At 42.9% G+C, this 24,082-nt stretch overlaps 1 protein-coding gene and 1 long non-coding RNA gene across 3 annotated transcripts in view; one reads left to right on the top strand and one right to left on the bottom strand.

The window, feature by feature from the left end:
* The window catches only part of ASIP (agouti signaling protein), a 70,609-nt gene extending 65,572 nt beyond the window's left edge, over positions 1-5,037 (bottom strand). For both annotated transcript variants that reach the window (XM_090020893.1, XM_090020890.1), the window contains exon 1: positions 4,811-5,037. The gene's annotated coding sequence lies outside the window, so the exon portion shown is untranslated. The remainder of the gene's footprint in view (positions 1-4,810) is intronic.
* The window catches only part of LOC149856559 (uncharacterized), an 87,250-nt gene continuing 64,612 nt past the window's right edge, over positions 1,445-24,082 (top strand). Inside the window, exon 1 of the long non-coding RNA XR_016438388.1 lies at positions 1,445-1,557. This is a non-coding gene — a long non-coding RNA (uncharacterized LOC149856559). The remainder of the gene's footprint in view (positions 1,558-24,082) is intronic.

Raw genomic sequence — 24,082 nt, 5'->3', positions numbered from 1 at the left:
AACAAAACAATTAATCCACTGATTGACATAGGAGTTTAAAAATCTACTCCAGGTGATGGGATAAGAATAGCTGCTTTTTATGGGATATGGAGCAAAAAGTCTCCTCTCACTGGTTTCTCATTGATTTTAGGGGAGAAAGAATCTAATTCATAATTGTAGGCCAGAACTATAACATGTTGGGGAATGTATTAGAGCCTTCATCTGCTCATTTGCAGATTTTACTATTTTTTTGAAAGCTTCAAAAAAAATGTATGAACAGTGCTTGTAGCTGGACTCAGTTGAAAAAACATTTTCAAACTGGACTCTATTTTAAGATTTTTTTCAGGAATTGCTGCTTTTTATTGAGTATCCTCAATATGGTTTTTGTTGTACAAAACTGGATTGTTTTCATTTGGTCAAAAGGTTTTTTATTTAACCCTCATTGTCTTTTGTGTTAAAATCCTAATGTACTCAAAATAGTTTACCTAGAGTTGACCTCTATTAGGTAATGGATTAAATGCAAATTTCTCTATTTACTCTACCGTAGGGTTTTAACAAATATTTTTTGCCTTTGTTAACTAGCAAATAATGTTTTTTCCATAATGGAAACAGAAGAAGAAAGAGCCCATGCCTCAGAGGTTAAAAGCTAAATTAGATGAGCATTGCATTCAGATTCACAGTTCACATGAACAGTCAGAAGATAGTCCGCTCTCAAAAAAGTGAAGACTTTTATCTCTGTATTCCTGTCTGACTCATGTTCCAGATACAAGGAACTACAAAACTCACTGGTTCAAATGGGAACATGACTGAGCTCTGCTTCTTCCTTTGGTTCATTAGTACTGGTAAAGAAATTTACCATAAGAAAATTTGAATGATAAGGAAGTTGTTGTTCAGTATACATTTGTGCAGGATTGGTCCTCCCTGCTCATTCCTAAGAGGATCAGTGTAATTATTTTTGTCCAAAACTGGGGAAAAAATAAGAACCCATTTCCTCTAAGAATTTTCTCTCCTATTAGAAACAGCCTTAAATCCAGTACAAAAGTCTTCAGAGAAGGTGCTTTTACACTTCTGCAATATGGCTGGATCTGGAAATTTAAATATGAAGTGGTTGAGCTGCTAACACAAATATACAATCTCCCATTAAAAACAGCTTCTTTACCAGACTGGAAAAATAGCAAAACATTATACCAATATTTAGAAAAGACTCTTATGTAAGATGCAAGGCTATTACACACCAATAAACCATATTTCAACACCTTAAAAACTGGTTGAAATGTAATTCAAAATAGAATAATGAAACAGGTGGAAGATCACAATCAGATATTGTCTAAACAGTTTAGTTTCTGCAAAGGAGCCCAGGCACGGAAGGCAATGTGTGCTCCTTTTTCAGTTAATGCTGTAAAGTTACACTGGTACAAAACTGGAGCAGTAGTTAATTATGCCTAGGAAGATTGGATGGAACTGGGTGAAGTTCAGAGAAACTTCCAGAAGTTCCAATTACTTCTGGAAAAAGGGCTTGTCTGAAATGATCCACACGAAGAGAATATGATCTGATTTACGATTTTGAGTAGAAAAATGGTAAGTACTTACAGTATTTTTGATTAAATCTTTTAAATCAGTTTGTTAGATCCTGTCTTTGCATTTATGTGGTTTAAAAAGCGTGATTTTTAACGGTTTATCATCATCATCTTGGAAAGAAAGAAAGAGAAAATTTATTTTTGTTAACTGTAGTGTGTGTCAGTAAAATCTGAATGTGGCTGCAGGTCAGCCCTAGATTTACTGCCTCATTCAAGAAACAGGAAATAATAAAAGGATGTAACATTGTCCAGCTGGTAAATTAGACTGATGCTAGAATTATGATTATCACAGATTTTATTATTCCTTTTTACTAGTATGAAATTTATAAGGTGAGTTACCCTTCATCTTCTAAGGAGAGAAAATGTCTGAAATTGTCATGGAAGGAAACTGCAAATCAGAACAACAGGGAAAAAAAATAAGGTCACATGCCCCTGAAAGACAGTGGGGTTAAAGTGATACATTCATTTTTGGTTTGTTTGTTGTTTAAACTCTTTATTCATCAGCAAAAAGAAATAAGCACAGAATGTTCATATAATGGAATTACAGTAGATGTCAAATGTCTGAAATAGAAACTGTATTTAATGGAATATTGTGTTAGCATAGGGAAGAACTGCAAACAAATCCATACCAACTCTTAATGGGTTTATTTAGTAATGATGATGATGATAGTTTACTTACCAGCAACTAATTTTACCCATTAGGTTTTAGAGTTCAGTGGGATGAGATTCGATTCAAGGCAAACATTAACTAGACTATCGATATTTCCAATTTTACATGCTCATGCAGTATGATCCTGTTCCCTTTGGAATCATTGGCAAATTTCTTGTGGATATCTAGTCAATGGTTTTTCCTCTAATAATAAGTCTGTATGTACGGCGCAGTGTAAATGGAGAACACATTTCTACTTTTACTGGGGCAGCAAAGGAACAGCAGGTAGTCGTGAGTACTTAGATAATCTTGAAGGTAGAGGAGAGAACCAACAAAAGAATGATCATTAACTAGTAAGAGGCATTTCTAATATCACCACTGACATTCTGTAGATATGTCATTTCTCATGCTTGTTTAGGGTCTGCCCATCAGAAGACTCAGGCTTGTGAGAATCTTAGTTCATGTTAATAGTCTTGTTGACCACACTATTTTTGTGTAACATTACTCGTCTATAAAGTTACTTGTGCATGTTTCCATGACTAGACCTTTGGAATGGAGGCTTTCATGGGAAAGAAATTTTTAAGTCCATGGTACTTGACAAACTTCTGATCAGTGGGTGGTTAACACATAGTATAGGATTTAAATTTGTCCTCTACATCTATTATCTATAGAACAACAGCTTGTAAAGTTCTTTTGGACCATGGATAATCAAAAAAAGAATAATGAATTCCCATGTTATTTTTTAAATTTAAATTCGAATCTTTAATTGATCAGTTTGATTAATAGAAAATCAACATTTAAATTAAATATGTCTGAAGTGTATGGTAGTGATACATAAGAATGTTATTACATTTGAGAGAACTGACACAGTTTAAAAGATATTGCTGAGTCTTGATTATGCAATACTCACTGAAGCTTGGTAGAATTTTTAAAGTATATCTACTGTATATGTATGCACATTTTGGAATTAAACATGAGAATATTTTTTAATATGCAATAATGCTCGGTTAATCCTCCTTTCCCCCCATTTATATTTCATACCAAAAAGGTACTTCCCTAATGTTTCTTTAGAAGATGAATTCCACCACTTTTTGAAATTTACATGATGTCCCAAAAAGAAGCTGAACTTATATGAATTCAAGAATCTATCACCTTGTTTAATTTTTTACATCAGTAAAATGAAAAGTTCAGCTCCACTTCAAACCCAGACTGCAGATCTAGTTTCTTAACCACCCTCACCCCACCAACTCTACCTTGCTTGCTTTGTTCAATACCTCAGGTACTTGCCAAAAATAATTCTATTGTTGTAATACTTTTCTTCAACATTGCCTTGGGTGTGCAAAGTATCTTAGTTTTTAAAAATATTAAATCAAGCATTATGTTCAAAATTTGTTTGTACTGGGACTTTTCCCAATAAGAAGTGATACCTTTTAATTTTCCCACATGCCAAAACCCCCCTGTTCTGGTCCTTGTTAGTGCATTCGTTTTTATAGGTTTCCAAATACTACACACTTCATTAAAATCCCTCTTGTTTTAAGTTTGAACTATTACAGTGGCAATATTTATAAAAGTCTGCTGTTCTGGTAAAGGGAAACAGAATTTCAGAAATAGCTAAGAAAACAATTTAGAGTTTAACGAAGTTAGAGAGTTCTGAAAAAGAAAGCAAAGCTTTAATTCTCCTTTGCCTGTGAAGAAATGGTCCCCTTTTCATGTGACTTGATGAGACCAGTCTGAGATAAAACTCAGCTGCGTACAATATACTGAATATTAAGATGCCTACAAATCTCAGCTCTCCAAATCTTTGGAAACTGTCTGATTTCTCAAAATAAGGAGAGAAAACAGGCTGTCCATCCCATCAATGACGCACTGAGGAATGAATGTTTTCATTATACCGGTATTTCTGCTCTTCATTATCACACATTTTAGACTGAAAAACTGGGGGTAGCCTTCACCTCTCAGTTGACTACTATGATTATTATTTTTAAAAATAATTACTACATAAATTTGATGTTTAAAATACAATTTTTCTGCCTTCCTGTTTTTGGCTTGGCTGGCTCAGCAAATGTATACCATATCCTGAGTATCTGCTAGAATAGTCTGAGACAACTCCAGCAGTGCAAGGTTTCAAAGTAATTTAGCAATGCAGGAAAAATATCCACTTGACTGTCAAAAACATTACTCCTATCAGGTGAATGAGTGAGAGGAATTTTATATGGCTCTTTTAATTGATTCCCATTATAAAAATATATACTTTCATCCTAGATTTGAAGTGTGTGCTTGTAGCAAGTTTGGAAGTGCTGGCTTTTCTCAATGCAGGAAAATTCACAGTAATTCAATGGAAACTGACTTAGCTAAATCCTTTGATGTATCTGAAACTTCATAGGTAATTTAGATTTTAAGGCTCTGGTATTGGTATATATTTATCTTTCTTTAAGAAAATATTTAAGTACACCACAGCAGAGGAGGTGCTGTTGCCTTGAGGGATCTTGGTACTGCAGTATTCACATAAGGGCAATAAAAAGAGAATAGTTTTCTGATGCACTGGTTGCTCCATTTGCCTAGTTGATTAATAAAGATGTACCCCCAAATATATTTGCTTACATACCTTTCTTTCAGACCCTTTGGTTCTAGGAACTGTTGTTATGATCCGTCTCCTCTTTCTGTGCTTGTAAATCAGGAGCTAAGGTTCAATCAGTGAATTAAAGATGCGAGAGATCTTGCTTATATTGGATATCCAAGACACGCTGGCAGGGGCGGTACCTTAAAAAGAATGATTTTTTTTTCTTTCCTTTCTCTCAAAAATATACATCAAGAATGGGACTGCTGCTGTTATAGGGTTCTGAAGTTCTTTGTACTGACTTAAACTTCACAGTGCTCATACATATGCTTCAGATAGGTGAGATCCAAAAGGCACGGTGCACTACTCTAAAAAAGGTAATGGCAGGAAACATTTGTCCAAGAAATATATGTTCTAGAATTGCTTTGTTCAATTCAGTTTCAGAAACTAAAAACCCACCATAATCTTAATGGCTCCTTGTATTTACATTTTACTTTTGTTGTTGGCAACTATTAATGCCTAAAAGGTTAGAAGCAAGGAGTGATTCTGAATGGTTAATAAATCACTTGTACAGAGCCATTTCTATAGGGATCACAAAGAGTTTTAAAAATATTAATGAGTGAAATAAGCTTTACAGCATCCCTGTGAAATGGATCAGGGTCATAGTCTCCATTTTACACGTGGGAAAACCAAGGCATAAAGAGGTGAAGTGGTTACAAAGTCCTACAGTGTTTGACTACAACTTCTAGATTGTCAAAAACTTTGCAGGTCCACTAGACAGGCATTTCTTTCAGCTTGTACAGTGAACTCTCAGTCTATCCAGACATCTTCCTCCCATACCTGGGGGTCTGTGGTCTTCCTCACAAGGTATATAATCCCTCTAGCAGTCAATATCTGCTGATCTATTTCTAAATCACATCTCTGTCTGAGCTCAATTGCCCATACAGCTGAGTTTTCAGGGGTGCTGCCTTTATCTTCTTCTCTGCTAGACAGGACAGAAGCAGCGATGCATATAGTTGAATGAATCTTTAAAATACCATTGCCTTTTCAGATGCAGAAGAGTTAATAAAGTTACTGGCAACAATGTTACCTTGCAGTCATGAACGGCTATCCCATGTCACAGTGGTAGTAAGATAACAGAATAATAATTCTTAATTATTTGACTTGAGAATAATAGGATAATGCTTGAATTCTTATGCACCCCAGCTACCACTGGGTGAAAGACGTTATGGAAAGGTAAAAAATTGCAGATGACCAGCTAATTTCTGTATGTTTGAGTGTACGCATATTATTCTAAAGTGCAGGCCAGTCCCTGTAGGAAAAGGAGGTCTTTATGACAGCCTTGGGGAATCGTGTAGAACAGCTGAGGAAACGTGGCTTATTCTCCTATAAACATACCTTATAACACATGTAGGGCTATATTGTGCAACCCATGCTCATGTTAATAAGTACTATTTTTCACAAATACAGATTGCACAATCCAGCTCTTAATGAGCCCCATTCTGAGAATTTTTGTGAGTGAAATGTCCACTGACTTCAGTAAAAGGCACAACATCAGGACAGGGCTGAAGTACTTCATATTTTTCCCCAGGTTCCTATGTGTTGAATGCTCTTTTTTCACTATATAAAAAGGTACTGTATATCACATTTAATAGCACACAGATTACAAGAACTTGTCATTTGTTACTAAAAAGTAACTGTGACTACATGCTCAGGTCTTCTCAAGGGGAATTAAAAAAACAGAATAAAAATAATCTACTAAACCAGATGAACGTTTAAAGACTAGGAGCAAGAAAAAATGGTAAATAATTATTCAAGGGTGAAAAGAGAGGGATGATGTGACCCAACATACGTAGCATTGATGAAAAGAAAATAGCTTACTTTTAGTTTTTTTGGCTATGAAAAGCAGTAGTTTTCTTGCTGCATAATGTTCAATCACTTGCAATAAATCTTTTAAAGATTTTCAGGATTTCAGTATGCTTTACTACTTGGTTATGCAATGATTTGGAGCTAACAACCACTTTTCTTTATAGCAAGGGCCAAGACAGAGAGCCAAAGAGGAATACAAATAAATAAGAACAGCCATGATTCACTGTAATTGAATTACAATTTAGAAATGTATTCAGGAATTTTTTTTCATTATATTTTTAAAGGGGAACCATATAATTTGTCCATTCTTTATTTCCCTCTCCTTTTTTTTACCCTTGGTTCAACTTTTCTGGTTTGAATCATGCTATACCAAGCCTTGCATATGACTAGCACATAATCCAGCCAGAACCAGCTGTGGCTTCTCACAATTGCCTGAAAACTCTGATGGTTGTATCTCCCGTAACAGTGATTATATATTTGGAATTTACCTTGGGGAATTCAGCTGTGTGTTTACAAAGCACCTTCTTGCTATGCTGAGTTTTTTAGGTAAGAAGAAAAAAATTACCTGAAAAGGCATTGATACACGTTTGATAATTTAGGTCAATAACAACAAAGCTTATTTGTTCTAAAACCGGTCAGGGTTGGAAGAATTAGACCCACTTCTCTCATCATCATCTTTCCTATGGGCTAGATATTTCACTACTATATTTCTTCCACACAACAGAATTGTAGTGTTTCATTCCCTTGTTAGTTTGGACACAAAATTATATACTTAATGCTTAGGGCCAGATCTTCAGCTGATATAAATTGGTGTAGCTGCAATGTAGTTGTGCACATTTGCACTAATTAATGATCTGGTCCTAAAAGTTTTGAGTGTGTTAGCTGTTGAGACCTGTGCTTCCTAGTGCTTAACAAATAATAAGCATGAAGGCCCTGGTGAGTCTGAAAACACAATATCTATCTTGAGCCAGAGATAGAAAACCAATGTAAGTTATTCCTTTGTGAACTAGAAATCTCTGTATGGCCCACTGGGCTTCAGTCTTCCTGCACAGTCATCTAACTAGACACCCTGCCATGACAGCTGAACAGATAGTGCAACTGTATTTCAAACAATGCTTTAACTTTCTAAATTAATTGCATCCTTGTTCATACTCCATTTAGAACCTTTAAATAACTGCCTGAATTTTGCTAGCATTAACGGCTCAGGGAAACAAATTTCAGAGACATGTAAACATATATTAGTGAAAACTTTGCTGATATTTCTGTGCATAGTTGTTCACCCATCCAGTCACTGAATAGAAACTGTCACTGTTTATCTGATGAACTCCAACTAATCAAGCACTTCTCAGATACTGACTACTCAAAATGCTTGCAGATAAAGCCTATGGTACAACAAAAAAAGTGTCCATGAAAAATGTATTAAAAAACTTGCAGGAAGCTGTAAAAGATTGCAACCTTCTGTAAATAAGGTCAAATAATGGTAACAATGATTAGCTAATGCATGTCAAGAAGAATGTCAAAATTAGTAAATTATTTGCCATGAATAAATCATGGGTGGAACTGTTTATGATCAGACCAGAGAGTACAAAAAGAAAAAAACAACAACCTTATCATGCTTCTGGAGTTCTTTTCCAGATTGTTTTAGGCTCTTTTACCATTAAAGTGGTATACTGGGACTCGGTCAGGGGCAGAGTCCGTCTTTTTAATTTCTTCTCGAGTAGAATTTCCACTGATGGTTTTAATAATTTATGTTCTCTGGCCTTTCTCTTTTTTGAAGTAAGACCATTAAAACAGAAGAGGGTATATAAGGCTGTATATAACACAAAACTTGTTTACATGAAATTGTATGTTTCAAAAAACAATGTACTGCAATAGCAACTTCACTTCCTTGTGATAACACCTGCAGCACAGCAACTTATTTATGGCCCAACCTAGCTCTTATTGTACGTACTTGATCTGAGGGATCTGAAATTAACATAGTTTTTGCGTGGAATAATTTTTGCTTTGGTGTTTGACCAGACTGGGGACAGGATATTTATCTCTCTAGTAAATATGAATTATATCCTTAAGGAAGTTAGGTTCAAATATAAATAAATATTATAAAACAAATGTTATAAATGGTTATTTAGTATTCAGATACTCCCCATAACTGCTTTTGTCTTTGCCCATAATGCCTGCTTTTTTTTCCTGATAGCCATAAACCCTGTAGTCCAAACTGACTCCCCACAGGGTGCATCTACACATCACTGTATGGAGACATTGCTATGGTACTTTTGGAAGTACTAAAGCACAGCGCAGTAACTGCCCATACTACGCCATGTCTGCAGAGCAGTTAGATTTTGCCACTATGGCAATGTAGCTGCCAATCACGTGTAGACCCATGTGATCACTATGTTGCTGTAGTGCACCATATGGCGATGTAGTGTGTCACTACATCACTGTAGGGAGATGTGTAGACACACCCAGAACATATGCATTCTGAACGGACTTAAGGTAAATACTTTAAGACCAATAAACAGATTCAGAAGTAGCAGAGTCTAAAAATCCAAAAGTCCATTAAATAAAAATGCAGAGATAAGGAAGTGGGAGACAGAGATGTTCATCTCTGTTACTAGTTCTAAATAGCCTTAGACAAGGGCAGATGGGTGGGGGGAGGGGGTGCAATTGTGCAATTGTACCATCTTTGATTCCTGCTCCACTCAAAGTTTAAAACCAACTGCCTGGCAGTGACAGTAGCATTTCTATTCAGGCAGAACTAAGGGAGTCAGTTGAGGTCCAGGCTCATTATAATACACCTGATTCCATCTAAATTCTCCATTCTACAGATATTAATGACCCTTTCTCATGTTTAATGGTCTTTAATGTTTCCACTAATCAAACTATCCTTTGTTTTGCAATTCTGCAGTGTTAACTGCTCCTGGTAATGTAGTTCCTATTTCACAGACTTGCAGGCTGCTTTTAACTCTAGCTCAGGAGTGGGCAAAATAAGGCCCACAGGCTGGATTTACCCTTCCAGGACATTCTTCTGGCCCACGTGGACCCTAAAAATGAGTAATTTAATATGTATTTGCTTCTGGCTGCCTGTCAAAGCTGACAGCAGACAGGGGCAGTAGGACCCACGGGGAGCCCTCAGAAGAACAGAGGAGCCCAGTCCTGCCCCACCGCCAGCCATTTCACTGTCTTCCTGCTCCCACTCTGCCCTGGCACCATGTGGCTCCCAGCTGCATTGCCAGACCAGGGAGTATGGGGCCCTGCCAGTAGGTACACGCCGTGTGTGTGTGCAGGCAGGGGCAATGTCTGTGTGTGTGCAGGCAGGGGCAGTGTGTGTATGTTTATAGGGTGAGTCCCACATGCACATCCCACCATACACATGCACCCACAACACCCTCACACTGCCATCCATGCAAACACCCACACCACCTCATACATCCCAGCCCCTCACAAGCCCCATACCATGTTCCTGGACATGAGATTCATTTCATAGCACCCTAATTATGCATGGCACTTTAAATAATACAGACTCCAATTTCTTAATATGTAGTAGTGACAAAAAAGTTGTTACTATTGGATAGTTCCTAACCACTTTCAATCATTTTTTAATCAAGGGATGTGGTTGTCATGGGTGACCTAACCTACCCAGACATCTGCTGGGAGGAGCAGTCAGCCAGGTCTGACCACTCACATAGGTTCCTAGCTGGGATACAGGACTGCCACCTAACCCAGGAGGTGTACAGGGTTTTAGGTATTTGATATATTTTTCCCTGGGGTAACTAAGGTAAGTGATGTTAGGAGGCTGCAGACTTTAGAAGGTGCAAGTGGCAGAGTTAAAAAGCAGCAGAGCTCAGACTAAAGGCAGCAGAATGCCAGATTGTTCATTAGACAACTAGTAACACCTATGCTCTGCTGCAAGGGAGAAGCAGGTTATGACTGGAAGGACGTGGAGTCAGAGGATATGTAAGCTAGGCTAGAGAGTATTCTGGGCCAAAACCTAGCAGGAGGAGGAGCTCTACAGAAGAGTAAGAGACTCATGCAGACAAGTGGTTTACAGTTTGGTTCATACCCACCCATATCAGTGGGTATGTCTATGTAAGATGCTACATAGCCATAGCATCGGCAGGCACTAATTATGACGCCACTGCTAGTGGCAACAAGTTACTGCACAGCGATGGCTTGAAAATGGTATTTAAAGGTTTGCTTTTTGGGAATTGGCTTATAAGTGTGCGTTTCTTTTTGTGTGTGTATATCTATTTATCTATCTATCTGCAATAGAATAGTTTAGGATGGGCAGCAGAGGTTAATTGATTTCTAAAAGCCTGGGTCTCACATTGCTTCTGAAGGCTGGGAAAACCGACAGGCTGTCTAACAAACAAGGACACACAGCCTGAGAAATTGGGGGCATGTAACACTTTGTTCCATAACATAAAATAAGGTGGTACCAATTCACAAGGTAAAAGAGGGGGGCCTGAAATTCCTGTTTTGGGAGAGGTGTGCATGTGATGGGCTTGGAATATGCTGACAGAACATGGGCAACATGACAGCCACAGAGGAACCAATCAGTGACATCCACAGATGGAGAGCCATCAGGAGGGAAGGAGAATACAAAAGCAGAGAGTCGAGAGTAACAAAGGGTCCTCCTTTCTGAGAGAGTTCCTGAAAGGGGGTCCCCATCTCCGTGCCCCGAGAGTGGTCCCCGAGGCTACCATAGATAGAAGGCATACCACCAGCCTGTCTCATCCAACCCAACTGGGGGTGGGAGTGGGCTTTGGCACCCCACTTCCAGGCTGCTGACATTCTAACATCTGACACCTAAGAGAGAGACTTCAGAGTGAAGCCTGCATCCTGGCCAGATGTATCTTGACTCTGATGACAGCCCTAGGATTGGTAGATATATAGAATTACTTGATTGCTTGTATTGTTTGTTTTTTGTTATCGCTGTGTATCAATAAATTTGCCTGTTATTGAATGGAAAGGTTGTGGTCGGTCTGTAGGTTGGGTCCCCCCCAGAACAAGGCATCTGGGTTCAAAATCCAGAGCCAACACACAGTAGCTTGTTGCTACTGCACAGTAGGGTCAGAAACTACCTGTGCACCACTGGGACTATGCTAAAGCAAGTACTAAATGACTGCTCAGTACCAACTGTGCAGAAGGGCCCGCGTGTAGACTTGCCCAGTGTTTTAGCTAAGAGGCACTGGCATAGAGAAGAGGCACCACAGTAGGTGCCTGGGGAAAGTACTATGGATTTGATCCCCCTAGACAAGCTGGCCAGAAGCCTACAACAGGAGTCAGCTGACCAAATCCAAATCCCCCCTAGCTAGCGGATTGACCAAATCCCCCCTAGCTAGGGGTGGCCAAACTGATTTGGTCAATCCCCTAGCTGATTTGGTCAGCTGGCCTTCCAATTCCCACGTATAAATCCCTGAACAGGATTCTACCTGTTATACACCCATGGGCAACAGGATTCTACCTGACCCAGGACTGCTCTGCTGCTCCTAGATTCTGCTTTCAACTTGATCTCTAGGCTTCCTGACTCAGCTCAGTGGTAACCTAACTTTCTGTCTATGCCTCTGGTGTCCTTGACACAATTTCCTCTCAGACTCCACTCTCTGATTGATCTCCAGGCTCCCTGACCTAATTTGTCGCCTGGATTCTGCTCATCCATCATGCCCCAAGTCAGCACCTTGATCCCTGAATGAGCCCAGACTTAGCTGCTCACATCCTGATGTGACACTAATCCCCTGCCTGGCAGTCTCTCTCTGGGCTCTAAGACAGTAAAAAGGGGGCTAGGTCAGTGTTTCCCAAACTCTTCATATACAGACCACACTTTTTTTCTGGATTAGAATTGGTGGTACACTTCACTCTTACACCTGAAAAGGTGTGTGTGTTTAGATAGATAGCTAGATAGATCTAGTTTCCCAACTCTTTGGCTCTGTGGACTCAATTAGCAATGCTGAGTTGGTCCATAGGTTGGTCCCACTGTGTGAGGCCAGCATGGCTGGAGCCCCATCCTGATGCATGAAGCTTGGGAATTTGTATATAGGAAAGCAGTGGTGACATTAATTGCCTTTGCTCTCCCACTGTGAAATTTCCAGACATGTGGGGAACCTTATGGGTCAGATGACATGATTCTGATAAAGTATTTTTTGTGGGATGTTTCCATGTGTAAATTAGGAAGGTTGGAGAATACTACAATTACTGCTACGTTTGTGGGTCAACGCCACTTTTGAGGGAAAGCTCTGCCTTGGGACTTCTCAGGAAGCATTCATTATTTGGATTCCATCTCCTGAAGAACCCCCCTGAAGTCAGCTCTAGTATGGCTTCTCAAGAGGGAAGTCCCTGGCTTTTATATATTGGCTCTTCTCTGCCCCTGGCATCCTCATGATCTGTATCACCCCCAGCTTGGAGAGCTTGTTTTTGGTTAGGTCCTGGGAAGAGGGGTGTTTTCTTCTTCAGAGAAGGGGATAAGTCAGAGTGCTGATGTTTCAAACAGTACAACAGATTGCTCAGCTCCAAACCAATAGTTTTTATTGTGCCACTGCAGTTCCCTCTGTTTTTCCTCAGCCTCCGCTCTGTTCTCCCTGGGACTATGCCTTTCTTTCTACTCTGCCCTCCATAGGAATACTTTCCTTTCTCTCCTGCTTTCTCTGAGCCTCCCTCTTTCTCTCAGGATCAGTCACCCACAAAATTATTAAGAAACTACACCATTAACCTGCAGACAACTCCCAATAAAATGAAACTGGATTCACCCCTGACTAGAGGGACCAGGGCTTGGGTTTTAATAAAGATGATGTCCCTTTACAATTTTCAGCATTTAATCCTTATATTAGACTCTTTTTCTTACATCTTATGCTGTGAGCCACACACATATTGACTGGTAGTAACTCCAGCTAAAATTTGGAGCAGTCACATTTCAGACCAGAAGCGGCCGGGCTGACTGAAAGGTAAGAATCTCCCCACTTCAATTCGGGCTTCCCCCCTGCCCTCTGGGGCTCCCCTGGTTCCCTCCCACCTCTGGGTTTCTCCCCCGCCCCATTCCTCATGGTTCTTCCCTGCTCCCCGACCCCCACTTCCCACTACTTCCTTGTGGCTGCCCATGATGTCTGTCCTGGGGGAACAGGCAGAGGAAGCAGGCGGCCTGGCTGCTTCTGCAGCTGCTGCTGGGCTATTGCTCTTCTAATGTCCCTTGCTGCAGCGACAAGCCAACAGAACGACGACCAGTGGGACCCACCGCTTTGGGGGTGTTTTAACATCAGTTCCCTGCCTGCACCCCATTGGGGGTGCGGGGTTCACGTTCACCGCCGGCCGCCATTCGCAGGCGGCCCGTAGAGACTGGCGGTTCACACCATGATATCGTGAGGACATCAAATGGTCCCAGCCCAGAGAGCAGCAGTGATGCCTATGGCTGGGCAGGTAGGCTCCATGCCTGCTCCCCCAGGACAGACAGCACAGGCAGCCATAAGTATTAGGTGGGGACATGGGAGGGGGGATGGCAATAACTAGGGGTCTAGGGCCCTGGGTAGGGTGGTGCTGGGGAGGGTGTGGGGGGCATCTTGTGTTACACTAAGGTGTACAGTGGCTGTACCTTAGAGTAACATGAGCTGGATAACACAGATCCGAGATAATCCTGTTCTGGAGCATTGTAAATTTGAACTGCCTAATGAGTGCTTAAAACTGATTTTAGATGTTAATGTGCAATTAATCCAGGTAGGTGCTAAGAGCTCCAGGAGCCACCCAAAGTGATCATATAACAAGGCCCTTAGTCACAGGGTTGTCAAACAAAAGGAGATAACTCAGCCTGATTTCAGCCTCAAGTAAACAAATGAGGATTCACCTATGGTATTTGTCACTGGAACTGCCTGGGAATTTTCTGACAAAATTGTTTTTCATCAGAAAATACCAGTTCATTGAAACTAAACATTTTCATGGGAACTTATTTATCAGTTATAAAGCTATGGAATTTCTGATCAGAATGAGACATGTCAGAGCTAGCAGTAGCTTAGCAGCACAGGTTTATGTTTTAGTGATATATTTTATTAGATCAGCTCTATAGTTGGTAGAGATGTTCAACAAGCTTTCATACATGAAGTGTGCTCCTTTATGTCACCTCAGGGTACTTCATAGACATATTCAAAAGCTTGTTAAACATCTCTTCTAACTATAGAGTTGGTCCAATAAAATATACCATCAACACACTTGGTTTTCTTTTTTCTTTTCTTTTTTTTCATTCCATACACCTTTTCACCAAAAATCAGCCCTTCAGAATTAGTGTATGTGTCTTAAGCATGGAAGCTGATTTTCTGTCAGAATGAAGGAATAGAAACATGGAGACACTGTAATGTCTGATGTGATCTCTCCCTTGTCAGATCCAGGAATGGAAGCAGAGTTCATTTTTCAGTCAGAGCTACAGTTTTCAACCTTTCACAGTCTTTGTCAAATTGGCAGCAACTTTTGGCATAGCAGTTTGGCAGTGGCTGTGAGAGGGTTACAACTCTAGCTTTTTTGACACTGAAGAATGTACCCTTCCCCTGTGGTCAGGATTCAGCCATGAATCTTCATTCTGCTTTCCTAAAACAAGCACATCTTATTTTCTCATGATCATACACATGCTAAAAATAAGATATTATTTGGGCCATCATGGCTACAGCACCACTCCATCCCTACTAATAACTGAATGGTCAGGGTAGTCATATGTGATATGAGAGAGCGAAGTTCAAGCTTTTTATGTCTGATTCAGATCAAGGACTTGAAACAGTCTTCCGCATGCAAAAAAAGTGCCTTAGCTTCTCAGCTATCCTCTCCTGTAAAGCTGTTTTCGTTTGGCCCAGTGAATATTTATTTACACAGAGAAATAAGGATTCTTATCTCCAGTGGTGAGGACATTCACTGGGATATGGGACACTAAAGTTCAAATATGTGTTCCAATTAATATTTATTTATACAAAAATGGAGCAGCTCCAAGAAGAGATTGGAAGAAAAGTAAGAACTACTTCATGGTCAGGGCGGCTAGGATCTGGAATCAACTTCCAAGGGAAGTGGTGTTGGCTCCTTCCCTGGGGGTCTTTAAGAGGAGGCTTGATGCCTACCTGGTTGGGATCATTTGAGCCCAGTTTTTTCTCCTGCCCTGGCAGGGGGTTGGACTTGAAGATCTATAAGGTCCCTTCCGACCCGACTTATATGATTCTATGAAAATTGTTGAAAGCTTTGTGAATTGGGCAGAGCAGAGGCTTGTACTCAGTCCCCAAGTGGGTCCCATAAATGTTGCTGTGGGTAAGTCATTCTCTCTTGTTCTAAAATCATAAAAACTTTCTTGGGGTAGGATAACCATTTTTACCTGATTCTCCTTAGTAACAAAGCACTGACAGCTGCAGCTGCTCCTGCTTCTATTGATGCCAAAAAAGCATTCAATTTTTCACAGTTTAAATCCAGAGTACAACGTTTATCTGTAATCTAAACTCTGCAGGGCATAAAATTAAGGACTCTGGGAAGCAGATTGCCTATTTAACTTCTTGACCTCCTAATACTCAGCATATGTTCTATACCAAACATTCCTACCTAATGAACCTTTTCTGATTTTTTATGAATAAGTTGAGGGAGGAAATGGTCTAAATGAAATCAAAATTTAAAAGTTGTAGCTAAAATATTCAAGTCGGCATTTATGACTGAAATTATTCTCCATTGGAAGCCCTCTCCTGCATAGTTATTATTTTTATGTGCCACAATAAAAAGGGATTGTGCTAAGGGGATCAAAAAGGTGGTGTTTTTAAAGGCTGTATCATAATGCTTACCTAGGGGTTTTGGGACCGTCACAATTTTTATAGCATTTGGCATTGAATTCGTGTAGTCCCAGAATTTTATAGGGATTCTGAAATTTAATAGATTCTTAGATGTTAAAGATATGATTCTTCTGTTTTGTTCTGGCCAAAAATAACAGCTAAAAAGGAATGTTTAACTTTAAAACTTTAAAGTATGTGTTGGAGTAGCAGGGTCCATGCTCCCAGCAGCCGTGATGCCCTCTGGTGGCCATGCCCTGCTCTGCCTCTAGGCTTCTCTCCCTTTCTTCTCTTTTGCCATGCCTTGCTGTTATATTGGATCAAAAGGGAGGCTGCCTAAGGCCCTAGAGGGTGCTTCAGCCTGTCCAGCTGCTAGCAGGTGCCTCCTGGACTCTACTGGTCTCAATCCTGCCCTTAATCTGAGTGGGCACGCTCAACGTGTCCATGTCCCAGGGCAGTTGTAGCCTTCAGGGCTAATCACATAGCTCCAGCTTCCCCTTCCACTGCACCCATGCTTTACTGTAGCTTAATTTCTTTTGTTGGGGCCTCAGCCTTTCCAGCCTCCACTCCTTTTCTCTACCTGGGCAATTAGCACCTCCTAGCACCTCCTCAGGCCACGGAGCTGTCTCTTTGGAGAAGGTGAGGGGTTTTCTCCCTCCCGGCCTCCTACCCAGAGACAGACATTTCTGCTCCTTCTTAAAAAAACGTTTTATTGCACCTGAGCGATTAGTAAGAAGTACACACACATGTGTTAAGAAACTCTCCCCTTGTAAGAAACTCTGGCTTCATGGACAAAGGACCTAGAATCCCCCAGATGAGCCAGTGATCCCTGGGTCGGTCAGGGGTGCCCATGGAAACTGTACCAAACCTCGACTGTTGGGGGATGCTGGGAACTGTAGTCCTGCCATGCAGGGAAAGGCAGTGACTTGCCAGTTCCCTCCCTTTCTTTGCCCATTCTGTTGCCCCTCAATGCCAATCCAGCCCCCCAGCCCTACTACTTCTCCTCACGCCTGACCTGCAGCCTCTAGCCCCTGCCCCAGCCCTGCAAGATGGTGGCTCCATCTCATGCAGGTGGCGGTGTGTGTCTGGCACCAGCGCAGTCTGGAGGGAAGAAGAGGAGAGGTTTGTGGCACCCCCCCTGCCCTGGTATGGGGCTGCCTCATCTCACCAATTCAAAGCACCATCTGCTGGACCAAGGGGTGAAATACAAAAAAGCCACAGTGCCATCTGGTGGACAAAGGGCTCATTACACAGGTATGTGCCATAGATTGGAGCGAGGTAAGCAAACTCGACTCAAAACACATTCCAGCCGTGTTAGTTTAACGTGTTGAAAAGACTTTTAGAGTGGTGGGAAATCTCAATTGTGCAAACACAAATGCAGTTGCATTGGCATAAGAGGGAAATCGTGTGTCATCTACAAATGCCCTACGGCTATAAAATCCTTATAACCATAATTATTTGTGCAGATTTAAGTCCACAATATTTCAAAACCTGTTGTTATGATGTGAATCAATGAAAATTATGAAAATATTGATACCAGCATATGTTTTTCTTCTCATTCACAGCTATGCCTATACATGCAGTTGGTTAAGCCAGTGTTGCTCAACTCTTTGGCCCCATGGGCCAGATCACAGAATTACAGAAAAGTAGGGTTGGAAGGGACCTCAGGAGGTCATCTAGTCTAGTGGCTCTCAACTTTTTTCCTACTGGCACTGATATGCAAAGGTTCATGGCTTGTCCCAACCCACACCCCCCGGCACTGCTGGTGCATGACCCACAGTCCCCAGCCTCCTGCCCTTCCCCCCCGCCCCGTGCCATGCTGATGCCCCTCACTCCCACCCTGGAACCCTCTGCCCCTCTAGCCCTGCTGAAGGGGCCTCCAGCTGCCGCTGGCTCACTTGGGCTGGAGTGTGGTGACTGTGGCAGCTGTGGCAATGCAGGTGGCAGTGGACTGAGTCCAGTCCTGACATGGGCTAGAGGGAGAAGGAGGGGAGGTTGGTGGCAGCCCCCACCCTGAGCCTGGGCTGCTGCACCAGGCAGCCTGGTCACAGCCCCTTCCACCCCCTCGAGCAGTGTCTCCTGGCTATCCCATCTCCACGAACACCCAGCCCAGCCTTGCAGCATCTCCCCTGCCATCCACTCTGCCCTGCTGTAGTCTCAGTGCTTTCCCAGGATCAGCATTTCTCAACCTATGGCTCACAACCCTCTGAAATCTTGCGACCCACTTTTGGGTCGCAACCCATTGGTTGAGAAACACTGATCTAGTCCAAACCACTACTCAAAACAGGACCATCCCAAATATATTGTCCCAGCCAAGGCTTTGTCTGCTCAGGTTTTAAAAACCTCCAAGGATGGAGATTCTACAAACTCTGGGTAACCTATTCCAGTGCTGTACTACCCTCCTAGCGAGAGAGTTTTTCCTACTATATCCAACCTAAACTTCCCTTGCTGCAACTTGAGACCATTGCTCCTTATTCTGTCATCTGCCACCACTGAGACCCATCTAGCTCCATCCTCTTTGGAATCACCCTTCAGGTAGTTGATGGCTGCTGTTAAATCCTCCATCAATCTTCTTTTCTGCAAACTTAAACCCAGTTCCCTCTCCACACAAGTCATGCCTCACCATTTTTGTTGCCCTTGGCTGGACTCTATCCTCCTTGTTGACATCGTTTTCATAGTGGGGTGCCCAAAACTGGACCCAGTACTCCAGATGTGGCCTCACCAGTGCAGAATAGAGGTAAAGAATTACTTCCCTTTATCTACTGGCAATGCTTCTACTAATGCAGTTCAGTATGCTGTTATCCTTCTTAGCAACAAGAACACACTGTTGGCATATATTTAGCTTACTGTCCACTGTAACACCCAGGTCCTTTCCTGCAGAGCCGCTGCTTAGTCTGTTGGTCTCAAGCCTGTAGTGATGCATGGGATTCTTCTATCCTAAGTGCAGGACTTTGTGCTTGGCCTTGTTGAACCTCATGAGATTTCTTTTGCCCCGATCATCCAATTTGCCCAGATCACTCTGAATCCTAGCGCTACCCTCCAGTATATCTACTACACCCCACAGCTTGGTGTCATCTGCACACTTGCTGAGGGTGTGTTCCATCTCATCTTCCTGATTGTTAATGAAGATATTGAACAAAACTGGCCCCAGGACCAAGGTTCCCTCCAAAGCGTGCACATGCATGGCCATGCATGATTTAAAATCTTGCCATGAACTGACTTATTAATGCTGCACACCCGCCTGGAGAGGACCTGGGTGTGGAGCATGGCGGAGGCACTGGGGCTGGCATGGGACACTTATCGGAGGCAAGCCCTAGCTGAGGCAGGGATGGGGGCTGGGGCTCGGGTCTGGCACCGGGGAACTCCTCTGCTCTCCAGCTCTTCTTAGTCCCCGAGGAGAGGCAGGGGTGGGGGCTAAGGTGCAGGCTGGCACAGGCTCTGGCTGCAGCCCACAGCAGTGGCGGCTGCTCTGCCCAGAAGCTGTGCACACTGGCTGGGGCTGGGTGAGTGTGGCAGCGTATCACACTGGGCGAGTGTGGCAGCATATTACACTGTCCTGGGGGGAATGGGCTGGGCTTGGCCCCATGTGGAGCATAGCAGGGGCAGCTGCAGCATAGGCCAGATGCATTTAATTGGGCTGGATTAATTTGCCTGACAGGTTGGATTTGGCCTGTGGGCCGTATTTTGCCCACCCCTGAGATAGGACTTGGGGGTTCCCTGCTTTTTTTGTGTGCAGACTCCTACTGACTTCTGTGACACCTCTTGAAAGAATCTTACATGACTGATAGCTTGTCAGTGTGAAATAATTGCAGTTCCCCATAAATACATTACTTTGTAATAGCTTAGCTAATTCAAATTTTTATTCTTGCAGCCTGGAGTCCTAGGATACTTTGAGTTCAATGCTTCACCTCCAAATGCGCTCCCTAGCCCCTTTGGGTTCCATGCCCCTGGTCCTGTTTCACATGTCATCCCAGCCCCTGTGGTTCCTGGCCCAGGCAAGGCTCCTCTCCATCCATCCCAGTCCCCTGGGGTCTCTGACCCCAGACAAGGCTGCTCACCCTCCACTACAGTCCCAGGGTCCCTGGCCTTTATAGGGGATGGGGCTGTGCTCAGCGCTTGGCAGCACTGCTCACAGCAGAGAGGGCCAGGCTTGGTGCTCAGCTAGTGTGAGCAGTGCTGGGTTTGGCGCTTGGCTGGGGCAGCCCAGGCAGCACCACTTGCAGGGGGTGGGGCTGTGCCAGTCAAGTGACAAGCCTGGTCCCATTCCCTGGGAGCAGTGCTGTGGCATGTGTCCATCCCCCAGGTGCCTGGAGCCACTCGCAGAGGATGGGGCTGGGTTTGGTGCTCTGCACTTGAACCCAGTGCCACTCTCAGAGGACAGTGATATGGTATATAAGCCAAGGTTTTAAGAGTTAAAAATTGGGCTTCAAAACTCAACTTATACACTGTGAAATATGGTGAATTTTTGGGCCACTGGGGCTTTGCAGCCACCCCTGGAGATGGTGCCCTGTGACACCAGGAATAAATGACTTCAGTACAACTAGACTGTTTGTTCTTGGTTGGTTTGGATGGCCACAGTCAACAACAGTGATATGTATGCTCATTCTCTATACTAAGAACTTAGGGCAGCAACTTTTCCCCTCAATTTATAATTAAATAATAGGGCAAAAGAGAACAGACCAGTAATATAGTATATCAAGAAATATTAAGGGATATTTATCCATTTAGACCTGTAAGAGTGACTCTTCTAATATGCTTATTTAGGCTAAGGGTGCTGACAGACATTTAGGGCCCTGCTCTAACTCAAATCGCTTTACATAAAGCATCATGAGTTAGAGTGCCACCACTCCTGACCAAACAGACGTTTGCCTGTTGGGTTGGGGTAGAATCGAGCCTGCCTGCACTGGCTCTCCTTGACAGCAGGAGGGGGTGCTGGCCGGGACCGCCACTCTTCCCAGCCCTGCCCCATCTTCCCAGCTCTGGAGTTGTCAGCGGAGAGGGAGTGAAGGGAGCAGCAGCTCTGGGGCTGCTATGCCTGGCCTGAGCTGGAGGGGAGGGGAGCCATGAAATGGAGCTCCTTGCCTTGTGGCCCCCTCCAAGGTACCCTGACTGGGGTACTGGGGAGGAGCTGGGCCAGGCCTCCAGGTGGGGGGGCTCTGTTCCACTCCTCCTCCCTCCTCTAGCTTGGGCCAGGCTTGCCCAGTAGCTACTGAGGCCTGGCTGGAGCTGGGGTGCAGGGTGGAATGGAGTCCCCTGACCTCGGGGGGCCTGGCCCAGCTCTCCCCAGTACTCTAGCCGGGGTACCTGGGGGGTTGGGGGGAGGGCATGAGGTTGGTGGGCTTTGATTCGATCCACAGCCGCCCTGGCCCCAGGTTAGGCAGCCATAGCAGCTCTGTAGCTGCTGCTGCTCCCTTACTCCTCCATAGGCAGCCCTGCCCCTGTTTGAAAAATTAACACTCGAAGGAACACAAGGTCTCTAAGGTGCTCTAAAGCAGAATGCTTTAACCCGTTACCTGATAGACTAGGGTTATTTTTTTGCACAATCAGCTGTACTTGGCTTTGGTGAGGCTGCAGCTGGAGTACTGCGACCAGTTTTTGGCTCTGCAATTCAAAAAGGATCTGAAGAAGCTTGAGAGAGTCCAGAGGAGAGCCACATGCATGATCAGAGGTCAGGAAAACAGACATTATGATGACAGGCTGAGAGCTACGGGACTCTTCAGCGTGGAAAAACGTAGGCTCAAGGGTGATCTGGTGGCTGCCTATAAGTTTATCTGGGGTGCTCACCAGGATCTGGGGGAACATCTGTTCACCAGAGCACCCCATGGGATGACAAGTTCAAATGGTCACAGACTCCTCCAGGACCATTTCAGGCTGGTGGACATAAGGAAGAACTTCTTTATAGTCTGAGCCCCCAAGGTCTGGAATAGACTGCCTCCAGAGGTGGTTCAAGCACCTACTTTGAACACCTTCAAGAGAAATTTGGATGTTTATCTTTCTGGGATCCTATGACCCCAGCTGACTTCCTGCCCTTGGGGCAGGGGGCTGGACTCGATGAACTTCCAAGGTCCCTTCCAGCCCTAATGTCTATGAAATCTATGAATTTTAGAAGCACTCTGCAGTCATGCACATGAGCTATGTCATGGCTGCAGAGTGCTTTCAGAGTCCAGGTTGTGTGAAAAATGTCATGAGCCCTGACGTATCTGGTGTAACTGCTATACAGTTGAGGAAGGAAGTTTGAAAACCAATTTTCTGTAGCAGAAGTTAGGTTTAGCCAGTGATCAGAGCAAATGAACCCATACAGACATTGCGGGTTTTAATTTAAAAGAAGACTAAACAGGATGAACATAGCTAGGTTGACTTCCTCTGAGAGCAATGTTGATCTTCACTGAACTGAACTAGATGGCTGCTGGTCTCTGTACTGTGAACAGTGCTTGGATCTAAAGGTGTAGTCTACAGAAAACAACATCAGAGCAGCTACATAATTAAATAAACCACTGTACATTTTTATGCCAAACTTACTGTAGGGCTTCTTTTTCAGAGTTTCTGTATTGGAAGAGAAGCTTATGGTTACATAGTCTATCAAGCTGAGAAAGTAAGTTCTTCCCTCACAAGGTGAGTCACAGAACTATAACTGGAACTATATTTATGGGATCAATTCCTAAACTGACTGCAGTTAGGAGGATTTTTTTTTCTACGCTGATTTCAAAAGAAGCAAAATTTGGCCTAAAATTTTCACAGGAAGTAAAAGAAAATGACTTCCATCACTCTACTTTCCCCCAACCCTACTAGAAGAGAACTAAGCTTAGTGGTGCATACAGTTGTTTTGTAGTGATAGAACGCTGCCCTCATGTGTGCAGAGAAGTAGTCAGCTGTGTTAGTCTGAAGTGAGGCTGAAGGCAAGGCAGATTTGAACCTTATAAACTAACCAAATCAGAGTTGCTTAAGATTTGATAAGCAGTGGCTTACCTAATCAGATGCTATGAAGGAACTGAAGGCATCAGAGCTTCTAGACTGAAAACTGATTAGAATACAAAGAGCATGGAAGGGGCAGGGAAAGGAAAAAGGAGGGGGCACTGTTAGAAGAGGCAAGGTGACAGGAAATAAAAAAGCAATGAAGTTAATTCATTGAGGGACATAGGGTTATAAATAGGGTTATAAAAGCAAATCCAGATAAAAAAATAAAAGCTAAGAATTCATAGTCTTGGTAGAGACCATACTTAACACACTCCAGTCTGTGGATGATTTCTTGTTTGGCAGTTTTCTATTCAAGTTTGTTTTTAAACTGTTGTTGTCTAAGAACAGCTACTCTGAGAGCAGTGATGGAATGTGCAGGGAGGTTAAAGTGTTGTGCCACAGGCTTGTGTGTGACTGTTGCCAGATCAGTGTTTATTCATTTGTACTGGCCCTGTCTACACGAGACACTGAGTGTGCAGTAGCCCATGATTACTGTGCAGTAGCATCACGTGTCAAGAAGCATGACACGATGCTACTGCGCAGAAGTCACAAGCTACTGTGCAGTCAGCATCACAGAAGAGCTATTCCTTGGCACAGCAGTGCAGTGACTCTGGTTACTATTCACGTACTAAACATTTATACAAATACAAAATGACTGCACAGTCAGTGTCTTGTGTAGATGTGGCCACTGTGACAAGGCGCTTCTGTCACTTTAAGAGGAGAGGTTGCC

This window comes from Crocodylus siamensis, chromosome 10 (genome assembly GCF_052110815.1).
Source record: "Crocodylus siamensis isolate JL-2025a chromosome 10, ASM5211081v1, whole genome shotgun sequence".
Lineage (NCBI taxonomy): Eukaryota > Metazoa > Chordata > Crocodylia > Crocodylidae > Crocodylus > Crocodylus siamensis.
This window is presented reverse-complemented; position numbering and strand designations above follow the sequence as displayed.